This window comes from Globicephala melas, chromosome 5 (genome assembly GCF_963455315.2).
Source record: "Globicephala melas chromosome 5, mGloMel1.2, whole genome shotgun sequence".
In the NCBI taxonomy this organism is placed as follows: Eukaryota; Metazoa; Chordata; class Mammalia; order Artiodactyla; family Delphinidae; genus Globicephala; species Globicephala melas.
In genome coordinates, this window is record NC_083318.1 from 73,644,491 (window position 1) to 73,659,182 (window position 14,692).

Consider the following 14,692-nt stretch of genomic DNA (forward strand, 5'->3'; position numbering starts at 1 on the left):
GTCGATTTAATCTATTTGAGGAAAAGGGAGAATGAACTAAATCTGTCTTCCTCCATCTTTTAAACATTCATTGTACATGTTCCGTGGTAAAAACAGCACATATGATTACTATCATTTTTATTTTTAATTAGAAAAATTATTTCTGCTTGTTTCACACATCTTATTGTACAGGAAGCAGTCTTACATACGTATCTGGAATAATGTACCATCGCACACTTTGTTTAAAGGCAAAGCACCACAGGGAAAGCTAATCAGCTGTCCAGGGCTCTCACCTGATGGGATCTTCCTTCCTGATTTTACATTAATTTCCGAAAGTCAGAAATGTCATCTCCCCAAAAATGTTAAGGGGTTTGTAAAAAGTAATTACTTTATTCAATATGATAGCTGTAGAAATGGAGTATATTTTCTTTAAGAAACGAAACATGAAGAAGAAAATGCCAGGTAACATCACCGGCACGTCAATATAGACCAGCAGAAAAGATTCTGTTGTAAGCCTGTCTCCTTGATACCAAGAAGACATTCTAGTCCAAGCTTTTAATATGCTTCCTGTGTTTTCACTAGATGCTTCTTTTCTGTTGCTTTTCATTCATCCTTTTCCATATTTCAAATCAGAGGGTTGGTATAGCCTTTAAAACTTCATTAACAGGAGCAAATCCAGTATCCATTGATTTATTCTCAAAAGGCACTCTCACCCATCAGATTGCCCGGCAGTTTCATTCTCATGAATACTTAGCCATGAGAAAACTCAACAGAACACAGATGAATCCAGTGAATACAAGAAGGAGTCTGGGGCTTCCCTGGTGGTGCAGTGGTTAAGAACCCACCTGCCAATGCAGGGGACACGGGTTCGAGCCCTGGGCCGGGAAGATCCCACATGCTGCAGAGCAACTGAGCCAGTGCGCCACAACTACTGAGCATGCGCTCTAGAGCCCACGAGCCACAACTACGGAAGCCCGTGTGCCACAACTACTGAAGCCTGCGTGCCTAGAGCCCGTGCTCCGCAACAGGAGAAGCCACTGCAATGTGAAGCCCACGCACCGCAAAGACGAGTAGCCCCCGCTTGCCGCAATTAGAGACAGCCCGCGTGCAGCAACGAAGACTCAACGCAGCCAAAAATCATAAATAAGTAAATAAATTTATATTTTAAAAAAAATATTAAAAAAAAAGAAGTCTATTTAGTTTTGGAGTGTTTGGTGCCTTGGATCAGTCGAGGATTATGAAACCCAAACCTCCCACTGTAGACAGAAAGCTGGATGTGAGTCCTTCATACTATATCGTCCATTTACTCCCTAGGCCAAGAAAGCTGTGGGCCTCTGCTGCCCGTGCTCATCAGTCACAGAGCCAACACTTGAGGTTCGACAGTAACGTCATAAATTGTTCCTCCGGCGTTGAGGAAGTAAGACACCACCACCAGAGCGCACACCATCGCGGTCAATGGCAATGTGCACCCAGGGTGGCTTCTTCAGCCTCGGACTGGGTCATTCGAACACTAAGAAGAGGACTCGGTACAAAGCCTCCGTGTTGGTCATGGCAGGGGAGGCATTCCACAATTATTTTTTAAATTATTTAAAAAATTTGTTTTATTCAAGTATAGTTGATTTACAATGTTGTGTTAATTTATGCTGGACAGCAAAGTGATTCAGTTATACATATACATAATCTTTTTCATATTCTTTTCCGTTATGGGTTTTTTTTTTTTGCAGTACGCGGGCCTCTCACTGTTGTGGCCTCTCCTGTGCGGAGCACAGGCTCCGGACGTGCAGGCCCAGCGGCCATGGCTCACAGGCCCAGCCGCTCCACGGCATGTGGGATCTTCCCGGACCGGGGCACGAACCCGCGTCCCCTGCATCGGCAGGCGGACTCTCAAGCACTGCGCCACCAGGGAAGCCCCCTGCAACGATTTTTTGACTTTCAAGCATGTTCCTCTGAAACCGAAATCTGAGTGTCATCCGTCACCGTTGATTTGTGCTAGTGCCTATCAGCACCTTTTCTTCTTTCCACTCTTCTTTCAGAGTACAATAAATTATATTCAAACGGCAGTCATGGAGGAACCTTTCCTTTCCTCCTTCATCAACAACGCTGATCGACGGGCGCGAAAGCCCCTGGCAAGCAGCATCTGCTCTAAGTCGAGGATCCCCGCCCGAGCAGAGGATGAAATTAACAGACACAGAGCAGGTTTGCTGCTCAACATTTGTGCAAGTCTGGCACATGCACACATCATTAGCAACTCTATTTGAGAAGCAGGATCAAGGAGGTGAGCAGGAGAGGGGATCTCATTAAAGAGATATTCAAGGAAGAGGAAATTCAGAGCATTTAGGTAAAGCTTCACGGCTAAAATAGATGAACAAATAGCCGGGTGAGTTTGGGAGGTGTTGACAGACAATTTACATAATTTTGCATCTTCCAGAACAGAGTCATGTTAGGCTGCCTATTTTACTTAGCCCCGTGGGCTAGAACGAAGCCTTTATGAGGGCAAAGATTTTGCTGTCCTGTTCATTGCTGTCATCTGGGCTTGTAGCATATAAAATTCAATACTCATGGAATGAGTTAATGTATACTTGCTCAAAGCTTACCTCGACCTGAGCTAGGCAGGTGAGGTCTGGCACGCTCAGCAGGAATCAAAGCAATACGCGTGCCAGAAGAATGGTAACTTCTAACTAAAACTGATTGTTAATTAAAGTGTATGGAATCAGTGGTAAAATATTAGTGGAATGCCTCTCGTGCGCCCACCATTATTCTAGGCAACAGAGGAGATACGGTAGAAGCACAACACAAGGAAGATTGTGATTGGCCAGGCATGCTCTAAGTTCATTACTAAAGGCTTGCTATTGGCCAGGCGTGTTCTAATTTCATTATTAGCATTAGCATATTCAATTCTGTCAACACCACCTACGGGGTAGGTTGTTAAAGTACAAGTGTGATCATCTCTCCGTTTGACATACAAGGCAACTAGTACCAGGTCAATTTAGTAACTTGCCCAGAGTTCTAGGCTGGCAAATGTGGAGCTGGGATTCCCCCCACCATGCTCTTTACTGCCATTCTCTGCGTTCTCAGCCCATTAGGAACTTACCCTTCATTTGAGGACACAAAAGGAACACATATGAAGCAGAGAACAACTAAATCTTAAACTCTGTGGCCCTGGCAGCAAAAGGGAGAGGAGTAAGTGTAGACTGGAGTTTTGAGAGAGAACTTCTGGAAGGGGGCTGTACTAGATCTGTCTAGAATTCATCATTGGTTTGTCTGTATATCCATGTCTCCATCCTCCCATCTACTCATCCACTCAATCTTCCCATACACTCACCCAACAAACATTTTTTGAGCTCCAACTACGTGCCAGGCCCTGAGCACTGCGGTGGTGGATTTTGTGCTGAAGTAGTCATATGTTAGCAGTCTTAGCTTCTCTGCCTGGGAGGGCTAAGATGAAACCACACACACACACCAACAGAGGGTCTCCTCTAGGCAGGACCGTTTGGTGCTGTCTATCAAAACTGAGAATGTGCAGACCTTTAGTACTGCAATCCCGCCTGCTGGAATTTACCCGTGGTGAAGTGACCTGTGCACAAGGGTATTCTCTGCTGTACTGTTTTCAACAAGAAAGTATTAGAAAGAGTCCCACGTTCATCAAAAGGGGACTGCTTAAATAAAACATGAGAGTACACCCAAAGAGATTACTAAGCAGCCGTAAATAGAAGTGAAGAAGCTAAAATGAAAATATCTTTAAGACATTTAAGTGAAAAATATCAAAGAGCATATGTATAGTGGGCTACCATTTAGGTAAAAGATGGGGAATATAAACCTACTTGGTAGGATAGCTATAAAATATCTCTGGAAAGATACACCAGACACTGATCACATCTGTGGCTTTCAGTGGAGGGAGCAGGTAGTTGAATGGCAGGAGAGATTTTCACTGGATACCATTTTATATATTTTGAATTTTGAACCTTGTAAATGTATTGCCTATATTCCCCTACAAAACACTCTTTTTCTTTCAAAAATTCATGCACCCAGACCCAAGTATTAGTGGCGTATCTCTGAGTGCCAGAGTTTTCATCTTGGTCCCCTGAATCTTTCAAGGCACTGAGAATGGAATCTTAGGTGCCAGGATGGAGTGACATCTGGAACCCACAGCAGCATGACTCGTACCTGAAGTGCTGTGACGTTTGGTTTTTGCCCTTGGCTGGCCCGGAAGTGCCTTGGCTGGCATTTCCTCTTCCTTGGCCGAGGGGCTTCTCCCCAGACCTTGGGTTTGCAATTTGCAAGACGGTGGTCAGGGTGGGCCTCACTGAGAAAGTGACATTTGTTCAAGGCTTGAAGTCAATGAGGGAATGAGTCCCAAGGGTATTGGAGGAGGGATTCCAGAAAGACGGAATAGCAAGGTCAAAGAATTGGAGGCAGGAGTAGGCCAGGCAAGGTGGCAGGTGTGCCTAGAATGGAGTAAACAAGAGAGAGGGAAGAGCTGAAGACAAAGGAGTAAGCGGCAGTCTGTGTGGGGCCGAGGGAGGTGTGGACGGGAGGTCTTCCTCTCCCTTCCTTGAGATTTGACATCCAGACACTGCCTGTTTGTCCATCTCATGTCCCAGTTCTGCCAACTTGCTGCTGCCTGGTTCCTGAGACCCAGTCCCTGTCCTGCACTCAGATCTGGTTTTGGTTTCACGGCCTCATACCCAGTCCTGGTGGCCAGTCCAGGGACCTGGTCTCTCCCAGGTTGGGAAATGGAGCCCAAATTCCAGTTTGCACTGGAAGTGCAGCCAGTTCAGTCCCCACAGGGACTATGGGCACCATGAGGACAGACAGGAGCAAGGAATGCAGAGACTCATCTTTCAACCACCGTGCTACGTTGGGCTTCCTCATAATTCTCAAATGGCACACCTTTACCTCGGGTACCCTTGGACTTGGATCCCTCATCCTCAGTCACTCCTTCCCCACCTTGTGTGACTCAATTCCTATTTCTCTCAGATGAGTCTCAAATGCCCTGCACCTCCGAGAGGCCTTCCCTGACCTCCTGATGTAAGGCAATACCTCCTGTCCTCCCAATCCCCTTACTTGCCTGAATGTTTTCAATACACATATGAAGGGGTTTGTTGTCTGTCTCTCTCTGCTTGAATACCAGCGTGGGCGCAGTTAGGACTTTATCTAGAACCCCCAAACCTGTGGGGGGTTTGGCTTCCTGGTCCTTGCCTCAGTGAGTGAGTCTGGTTCCTGATTTTGGTCCGTCCCAGTCATCCCTGTCCCACTGGAGAACCAGGCTCTGCCCATGGTGGAATGGGGAGTCCTAGGAATTAGGAGGAGACGTACCATCAGCTAGAATGGTATTAGGGCATCCCAGGAGCACCATGCCCTAACTCTGTTCCCTATCCTGGAGAGGAAACAGGCAGAAATGAGGAGACAGCATCCTCCAACATTTTACAGGAAGAAAATACAGGCTCCTTTTACTTGCTCAGAATTGCGTTCCCCTTGATCTTAGCAGAGCTTTAAGAGGAATGTGAAGTGCTCATAATTTTAAGGGTCACAGTTGTCATGACGTGACAATCTACTTTTGTTCTTACTGATTCTTTGTTCTAGAGAAGCAGCTTTGTTGCTAGTAGACTGGGGTTCAAATTCTGGCTCTGGCATTTGCTGACATTGGGCAAATCAAGCCTTTCTGGGCCTGTTTCCTCATCAACAATGGGCTGGGGGGGGCGCGTAGGAATGAGGGGTAATGTCTACCTCCCTCCGTTAGCAGATGGAAAGTGTGGAGTACGGCCTTTGGTATGTAGTAAGTGCTTATTAAATGTTCAGCCCTCTCCTCCTTCCTCAGCCCTCCTCCACATTCCCCACCATGAAAGGTCTTTTCCATGTACTTAGTGGTCCAATATCGCCTGCAAGCTGTGGGGACTTGAAAATGCAGCACATGATCTTTGAGTTCTTCATCATTTATTATGCCATTGGATGTTCTACATCCTGGTCACAGGTCTAACATCTGTAAGAGCTGATCAGTTAACATTTTGTTGTTGTTGTTGTTGCTGATGGAATCACCCTACATCTTGGTCAGTCTTTTCACACATGTGTAGGTAAGTTAGTCAGGGTATTGGCTCAGCTGCTACAACAAAAATACCTGCAAATGCTGTAGCTTCAATAGGATAGGAGCTTGTGTCTATATTACATAATAATCTAGAAACAAGTGGTAGGTCTAGGTCAGAGGCTCTGGGCTAGGAGGGCATCCAGAGACCTAGGTTCCTTCTGTCTTGTTGCTCTGCAAGTCCCTAGCGTGGTGTTTTTGTCCACACGATCAAAGCTAGAGCAACACCACTCTATCCGCATCCCGGTCAGAGAGAAGGAGGCGGGAGAGGAAGTCCACAGTGAGTCCATTTCTTTTAGGGAAATTGCACTCCAGTTCCTTTGGAAATGTGGTCACATGGCCATGCTTGGCTGCAAGGGTGCTTGGGAAATTTTACTTCTACCTCCATGGCCGTGGGCTCTGCTAAAACTTGATAACTGGGGATCTGTTATCAAAAGGAAGAAGAGGAGAGTGGATTTGGGGAACAGCAGTCTCAACACTCCTGGTCTGAAGGGAACCAGGCAAGAATGTGGCTGGCTAGGCTGGGGCAAGACCATGACCACTGGAAAAAGGCAACTGCTGACAGAGGTGGGTTTTAGGTAAATAGTGGGTACACATTTCCCCCCTCCCATTTAAAAAAATGTCGTCCAACAAAACTGAAGGTAAACGATTGCATGCCCATACTGTGTTTGTAAGGGTTTCATACCATTCTGATCAGTCCAGTGGGTTGCTTTAGAACCCATTGGAAGTTTTTTGAAACTCAGAACCAAGGTTTTACCTCAAGTCATGAGGCTTTTGTGACCCTTGATGATCTTTAGGGTCAGTGCAGAAACAGAAAGCTAGTGTGGCCCATGGGCTCCTTGGATGGTACCTGTGGTCACAGGCACAGCATCTCGACTAGGATACCAGGGCTTGTCACTTGTCACTTCACTTTTACTCCAGCATCCATGCTTCAGTCTCCATTTCCATTAACAAGGGCCAGAAGCAGCAGAAGGCCACAGAATTTGGGGGAGAGGATCACTCTTAACAGTTGTTAAGTTCTCCGCCAATGTCAACTGCAGCCTCATTGTGACAGATTTACCTCCAGGATTGCAGACTGAGCTAAAGTAGACAGAGCAGATAGTAAAATTAGCTCACGTTTGTATTATTATTATGGAGTTGAAAGAAGCATTTTACATCAATTCACTCTTCTGGTCCTCTCATTTGGGGTGGATTATTATGTTGTTATTTCTATTCTTTCCAGTTGTCAGATGAAGCAACCGAAATGCAAAGAGATTATGGGTATTATTCAAGGACATCTAGATGGTAGGTGGTAAATACCCATGATGCTAAGTAAGATTGATTTAAAAAATTAAATCAGGACATGTTTGTTAAAAGAATGGGTAAATACGGATAAGTATGGTCATGTCAGAAAACTTTGGACTCTGTCATAATAGTGAAGAGAACTCTCGTGGGGTCTTCAGTGAATGTTCCACTTCCTCCTGATTTGTACTAGGGAATGGTACCAGCACTACAGACAAGTGCTCTGTGTCTAACTTGTCACATTTCTTGGCCACTCTCTAGTTGATAAAGCCGTTTCACACATATCAACAGGCCTGGAAACTCACCAAGGATTGGGCCTTAGTGTTATTTCCCTCTGTGGCCACTGCAGGGCCTTGTACATAGTAAGTACCTTCTGAATTTCCATGGGAGGAGTGCTCTCATTGGTTCTCAGGACAGCTCAGGAGGGTAAGCAGGACAGATGATGTCCCCGTAGAAAAGGCCCCGAGACTGAGGCTCGCGGTGGCTGAGGGACAGGCTGAGTGTCCCAGAGCTAAGAAGCAGTGCTGGGACAGTGGTTTCCAGGTTTCTGACCCCCATGTTTCTTGCATTGCCCCACACCCAGATCAGCCCTTTAGCTCCCTTCTCTCTGGATCCGAAGCACTCACTTACGGGCACTTCATAGGGCCATCTAAGTATCATTTTTCTCTCAGAAGAAGCCTCAGTCTTTTATTCAAGAAATAAATTCAGAACTTGAGACAATTGGTCTGGTTCTTGATCCCTTTCAGTAAATGTGGAAACGCATCCTTTAGAAAATGCAATTCCTGCTCTTGAAAATACAAGTGGGCTTTCTTCCCCAACATCCTTGCTACAAAGAATTTGGTCACAGTTCTATTTTATCGCTGATTTTTCTGAAAAATGAACAGGATAAGAAAAACTTCCTTCAGAGTCCTCAAGGCCTGACCTTGTCCTTTGTCTCCCAAACCCAAACCTTCTTCTCTTTGCACAGTTGGGCTGAACTAAATTCTATCCTCTGGAGATGACCTCCATTTCTGATTCCCATTGACCCTAAGATTACTACCCAATTTGCACCTCAGACCTGATCCTCTTGTTCTTCAAGTCCCTCTCTTGACAAATGGCATCATTTATAAGTAAAAATCCCAGGAGACACCTCCCCTTCCTCCTATGGCAGGCAGATTGTATAATGGCCCCCAGTGATCCCACCTCCTGCTGTTCACACTCTGGTGTAATCCCCTCTCTGAGTGTGGGCAGGAGCTGTGATTTGCTCCTAACAGACAGAATATGGCAAAGGTGTTGGGGTGTCCCTGCTGTGATTAGGGTACATAAGGCTGTGGCTTCTGTCCTGCCAGAAGTCTTTCTCTCACTGACTTTAATAAAGCCAGCTGTTACGTTGGGGAGGCCCACATGGCAAGGAGCTGAGGGCAGCCTCTAACCAATTCCCAGCAAGGAACTGAGGCCCTCAACCCAACTGAATTCTGTCGCTAACCACGCGAGCTTGGAAGTGGATCCTTCTCCAGTCGAGCCTTTAGGTGAGATCCCAGCCCTGACCGACAAGCTGACTGCAGCCTAATGAGATGCCTTGAAGCAGAGGCCCCAACTAGGCCACACCTGGATTCCTGACTGATAGGAAATGCAAGATAATAAGGGTGTGCTGTTTTCAAGCCACTACATTGGTGATAATTTGTTACACAGAAGTTGATAAGTAATCCACTTCATGATATCTAATTGGGCACTGAGTTCTACTGACACTTCCTGTCAGAGTTCTTGAATTTCTATGTTCTTCCATACTTCTGTGGCCTTTGCTTTGTGTCAGTCCTCATCGGCCTTGTTTGGATAAAACCATTGCCTCCTGTGTCAGGCAGGGTAGCACAGGAGCCAGAGGCAGTCTTAGAGGGTCTAACTGAAGAGCGACGTGGACAGGTCAGGAGCACCCAGGGACTGGCAACAGCATGATGCCATTATCACCCCAGACTTAAAGGGGCAAGGGGAGCCAGTGGTGGTACCATGTCAGGTGGAAGCTGACATGGAAACGGGGTTGTCTAGCCAGAGCTGTGGCTTTAGTTAGAGAGAACACAGCAGCTGCCAGATGGTGGGAAGGCAGGGGGAAGAGGTAAATAGGTACCCCAGCTTCTCCCTCGTCCTGTCCTCTAGTCTCTCCTGTCTCCCACGGGGCAAATTCATTCAGAAGCCGGATTGGTCTTCTTCTGCCCTTGGACTGGGACTTATGCCATCAGCTTCCCTGGTTCTCAGGCCTCTGACTCAGACTGAATTATACCACCAGTTTTCCTGGGTCTCCAGCTTGCAGATGGCAGATTGCAGGACTTCTCAGCCTCCATAATTATGAAAGCCAGTTCCTCATGATAAATCATTCTCTCTCTATCTGCCTCTCCCCATATTTCATACACACACACACACACACACACACACACACACACATACACATATACATACACACACATATATATGCCATCCGGGAGACTTAGCGCTTTGACTTGGTATGTATGTTTACTGGTTGTTTCCTTTTGCTCTCAAGAGCAGGGACTTTGGTTTATTTACCTTTTAATCCCCAGGGTCCAGAACAAATAGAAGTCCAGTTGTTCCTGGCATCAGAGCAAGCTCCGTGGTGTAGAAAGCCCTCACTTGGGTGGAGCCACAAAGAGGTGGAGGTGGACAGCAAGCTGAAGCTAGGATGTGGCGACGGTGGGCCAGCTGTGGGTCCACTACACCTGGCCTCCTGGACTGGGAGATGAAGACAGCATGAAATCTTTGTTTCCCATTTAAAAATACCTGCTCCTGGGGGTCAGTCGGCTTCTTTGAGGTAGGCTCGTCGAATATTTTTGGAAGATTACAAAGAGAGTCGGGACTTTTAGTCATTAGTTTTTTTGTTTGTTTGTTCTGCGGTACACGGGCCTCTCACTGTTGTGGCCTCTCCCGTTGGGGAGCACAGGCTCCGGACGCACAGGCTCAGCGGCCATGGGCTCACGGGCCCAGCCACTCCGCGGCATGTGGGATCTTCCCGGACCGGGGCACGAACCCATGTCCCCTGCATCGGCAGGCGGACTCTCAACCACTGCGCCACCAGGGAAGCCCTAGTCATTAGTTTTAATTACTGTGGATACTCCCGCTTTAAAAAGGGTCCTGTTTTGGACAATGAATTAATTGATCGCACTACCCCTAGAAAATGGCTGTGACTGCGTCCACCCCACAGCCATCATAAAGAGCCGAGTTTCCTGGGTCCACCTCTGTCCTGATCGGGGAAGGACCGGGACTACGGTATGCTGGGAGCTTCTCTCTTGCCTCTTGGTACAGGACAGCTGGACACACAGAGGGCCGGGAGGGGCCCTCACCCCACTCAACAACCTGTAGCCTTCCTCCCTGCCCTCCCTGCCCGCACTGCCCTCCACTTGTCTAGCTTTCAGTGCATCCTCACTTCCCAGGTTCCAGTCCAAATTCCTCTGGGACTAGAGGCTGCCCCAGCTCCCCAGTCAGCTGGGACCTTGACCTTTCCATCTCTTCCAGCCCCTTTTCCCTAGAGCTGGACCCAGCTCCCTGATCCTCCTTTGACCTATGCCAGATAGGATGCACTCACATTTTTTACCAAGAGGCCCGCTCCGTGCCCCACACGCTTGGCTCAGATGCTTTGAGTCCCAGCATGACACTGGACTTGAGTTCATCCCGCCGCTTGGCCTTGGGGCCGGGCTGCTGGACCGTCTCTGGAAAACTTTGCCCTCTACTATTTCAGAGGCTTTGCTCTTGTTTCCATCTGGAGCAGGTCCTGTAATTCCCAGTGTCCTCTGTGACCAAGACTGTCTGGATTATAACAAGATTTGGCACAGAGTGTGCTGAAATAAATGAGAAAAACCGGAAGGGCTAGGAATGATGAGTTCCGTGAGATGCATTCATCTGTTCATTCATTCATAACTTTGCTCAAATATCGCTGAAATATCTAGCAACGCAGTTCCAGACGCACAGTAGGCATGTAGCATTTGTGGGATTGTACAGACAGGAGACACATACAGGGCTTCTGACAGCCAGATGTGTGAGAGTGAGGGTTCAGCAACCCTAATTCCTCCTCCACTCAGCTCAGGGTGTGGATTCCCCTCACGAGTCAGGAAGGATGGGGTATGCATTGTATCGATACTTAGTGTATCAGCTACATGACTCTGGGGATGATAATAATGTTGAAATTTGTTTTTGCTCTGGCTTCGAGTTTCCATGAAGCAGGTAACCCTGGCCTCTTTCCCCGGCGCGCTCCATACCTGGCTGTTCACATGAAGGATCTGTTCAGCTCTGCTCTGAGTTTCACGGGGCCAGGCCTCTGGAGGAGATTCTGTGATGATCCGGTGCTGCTTGGCACTGGGCGGTGCATTTAATTCTGGGGAAGTCTAAGCTCTAAGCTGTGTTCTCCCTTATCAGCTATATTATTATAGAGAACACTCGATCTCCATTTTCCATGGATACCTATGTCGACCTATCAATTAGTTCTCAACTTCAGTGGGAAAGAGGGATATTAATTACTGGGCCTTTTCAAAGCCCACCAAATAGGTCCAATTTCATAGGGTTGGTGTGAGGATTAAATGAATCTTTAAGGTAGGCTTGGCACTTAGTGAGAGCTCAAAAACGTTAGCTATTGTTATTATTAGTATTATTATTAGTATTGCTATTATTAGTTATTACTGTGGAAAAATAATAGTAACAGGAACCTGATTCCTCACACAATACCTAGTCGAGAGGGAAAGAGAACACTATTAAATATGCATTTCAAGCATTGACAAGTAATGCTGTCAATGGGAAGGGAGAAGTGGGAAGGAGGGAACAAGGGAAGAAGTGGACAGAAATGCACTGCAAAGTGGGAATTGAGAGAAAGGAAGTGGGCCCTATGGGATCAGTTGCACCAACATCTAGAGAGGCTCAGATGGCTTCCCCGAAAGAAGATTCAGAGCTGGCCTCTGAGTGGAGTCCTGGGCAACTTCAGACAGGTCGGCTCCCCCAGGCAGCACATCCTGAGAAGAATCATTCTCCCATCGCAGCGGGCAGGAGTGCCACACCCACTGTCCTCTGGATAGGCCAGGAACAAGGAGGGGTTCAGTTTCTTGCCTTTTTCCCATTTCTCGCTCCTGGAGAGAAAATGAAGAGGAGAATGCAAGCCAGAGACCTCAAACCATATTATGTCTGGGGCTGCCTGCGTCTGAGGGGAGGGCCATCAATGCATACTCCATCGATTGTGCATTAAAACTTCCAGTGATGGGCAGGTTAATCTATTCCTATTATTTATAGTTAAACTTGATTGAGTAGCTACTGTGTATGTACCTCAGCTCACTCTGTTTAAGTGTTAACTTGCCCAGGGAATATCTCTAAGGAAGATACCAGTAACTCCTTAGAAGCTTAGAGAGAATCTTGCTCCTTTTCTTCCCAGTTATCTTAAAATGAAACAGTTGGGCGATTTATTAAGCATTTTAAATTTATTATTGGGTGCTTCTTACAACTTGCCTGAGGGTGGCAACATTTACAGGGATCTCCCTAATTTCCCAATGGTGCCCCGAATGCGCACTATGACTTTTGTTTTCATTTTGAAGGAACTCAGAAATGTGATCATCCTAAGGGGGGTGCAAATGGTTGAGAGAGAGATATTAAGGAAATGTAAATGTTCCGTTTTACATTATTAACGAGGACAGCTGAAGAGCCGTGCTGGCAGCAGACGCAACTTTTAGAGTCTCTTAAGTATGTCTGTGCCACCAACAGCAGGTGAAGGGCAGAGTGGGCCCCCCAGCGCTGTAGTTGTCTATTCCTAGGGCATCCCGGCCTCACACTTGCTCCCAGGGATCCAGAAAGGAGCAATAGCAAAGGGGATCCCCTTCCTCGGCCCCATTAGTTTCTCTGACGCTCCGACTATGGGGAAGATGGTTGAGGTGGGCGGATAGTTGACTCCAACAGCCAAATAAATAACCAGAGGCTGGGACTGCTTTTGGGCACTGGAGCTCTAGGAGTATGGCGGGGTGGAGTTGGATGGCGGAGACCCTAATAAGCTTGACATACAAATATGTTCAGAAGTACTAAGTGAGAAAAAAATCAAGATGCAAAACTGCATGTGCAGTATGATAATAATAAAAGTCACCATTTATTGAGTTTTTACTGTGGGTCAAGCATTGTGTTATGTACTTTTCCTGCATTATCCCAGATAATCCTAACCATACTCCAATGAGGTAGGAGGTATATTTGTTATTTCTAAGATGAGAAAAATGAGGCTTGAGGAAATTAAATTACTTGCCGTTATAGACTGAATATTTGTGTCTTCCAAAATTCATATGGTGAAACCTGATCCCTAAGGTGATGGTATTTAGAGGTGGGGCTTCTGGGAGGTAATTAGATCACGAGGGCAGAGCCCTTATGAAAGAGAGTAGTGCCCTTACAGAACCCTCGAGAGTTCTCTGTCCCTTTCACCATGTGAAGACATAACAAAAAGATGTCTATGAATCAGGAAGGGAGGTGTCTCACCAGAGCCTTGATCTTGGACTTCCCAGCCTCCAGAAGTATAAGAAAAAAATTTCTGTTGTCCAAGCCACCCGATCTATGGTATTCTGTTATAGCAACCTGAATGGACTAAGATGCTTACTCAAGGTCACATGCAAAGCTGAGATTCAAGCTCTGATTACCGTAGTCTATAATCACGTGACTCGGCTTCCGGGAAGATGGCGGAAGAGTAAGACGCGGAGATCACCTTCCTCCCCACAGATACACCAGAAATACATCTACATGTGGAACAACTCCTACAAAATACCTACTGAACTCTGGCAGAAGACCTCAGACCTCCCAAAAGGCAAGAAACTCCCCACGTACCTGGGTAAGGCAAAAGAATAAACAGAGACAAAAGGATAGGGACGGGACCTGCACCAGTGGGAGGGAGCTGTGAAGGAGGAAAGGTTCCCACACACTAGGAAGCCCCTTCGTGGGCGGAGACTGCGGGTGGCGGAGGGAGAAGCTTCGAAGCCGCGGAGGAGAGCACAGCAACAGGGGTGCGGAGAGCAAAGCGGAGAGATTCCCGCACAGAGGATCAGGGCCGACCGGCACTCACCAGCCCGAGAGGCTTGTCTGCTCACCCGCCGGGGCGGGCGGGACTGGGAGCTGAGGCTCAGGCTTCGGTCGGAGCGCCGGGAGAGGACTGGGGTTGGCGGCGTGAACACAGCCTGAAGGGGGCTAGTGCGCCACGGCTAGCCGGGAGGGAGTCCGGGGAAAAGTCTGGACCTGCCGAAGAGGCAAGAGACTTTTTCTTGCCTCTTTGTTTCCTGGTGCGCGAGGAGAGGGGATTAAGAGCGCCGCTTAAAGGAGCTCCAGAGACGGGCGCGAGCCGCGGGCTAAAAGCGCGGACCCCAGAGT

At 47.4% G+C, this 14,692-nt stretch overlaps 1 pseudogene; it reads right to left on the bottom strand.

Annotated features, from left to right (window-relative positions):
* Nucleotides 1–675: 675 nt before the first annotated feature.
* Nucleotides 676–1,529, bottom strand: LOC132597294 (oligosaccharyltransferase complex subunit OSTC pseudogene; annotated as a pseudogene).
* Nucleotides 1,530–14,692: the final 13,163 nt, after the last annotated feature.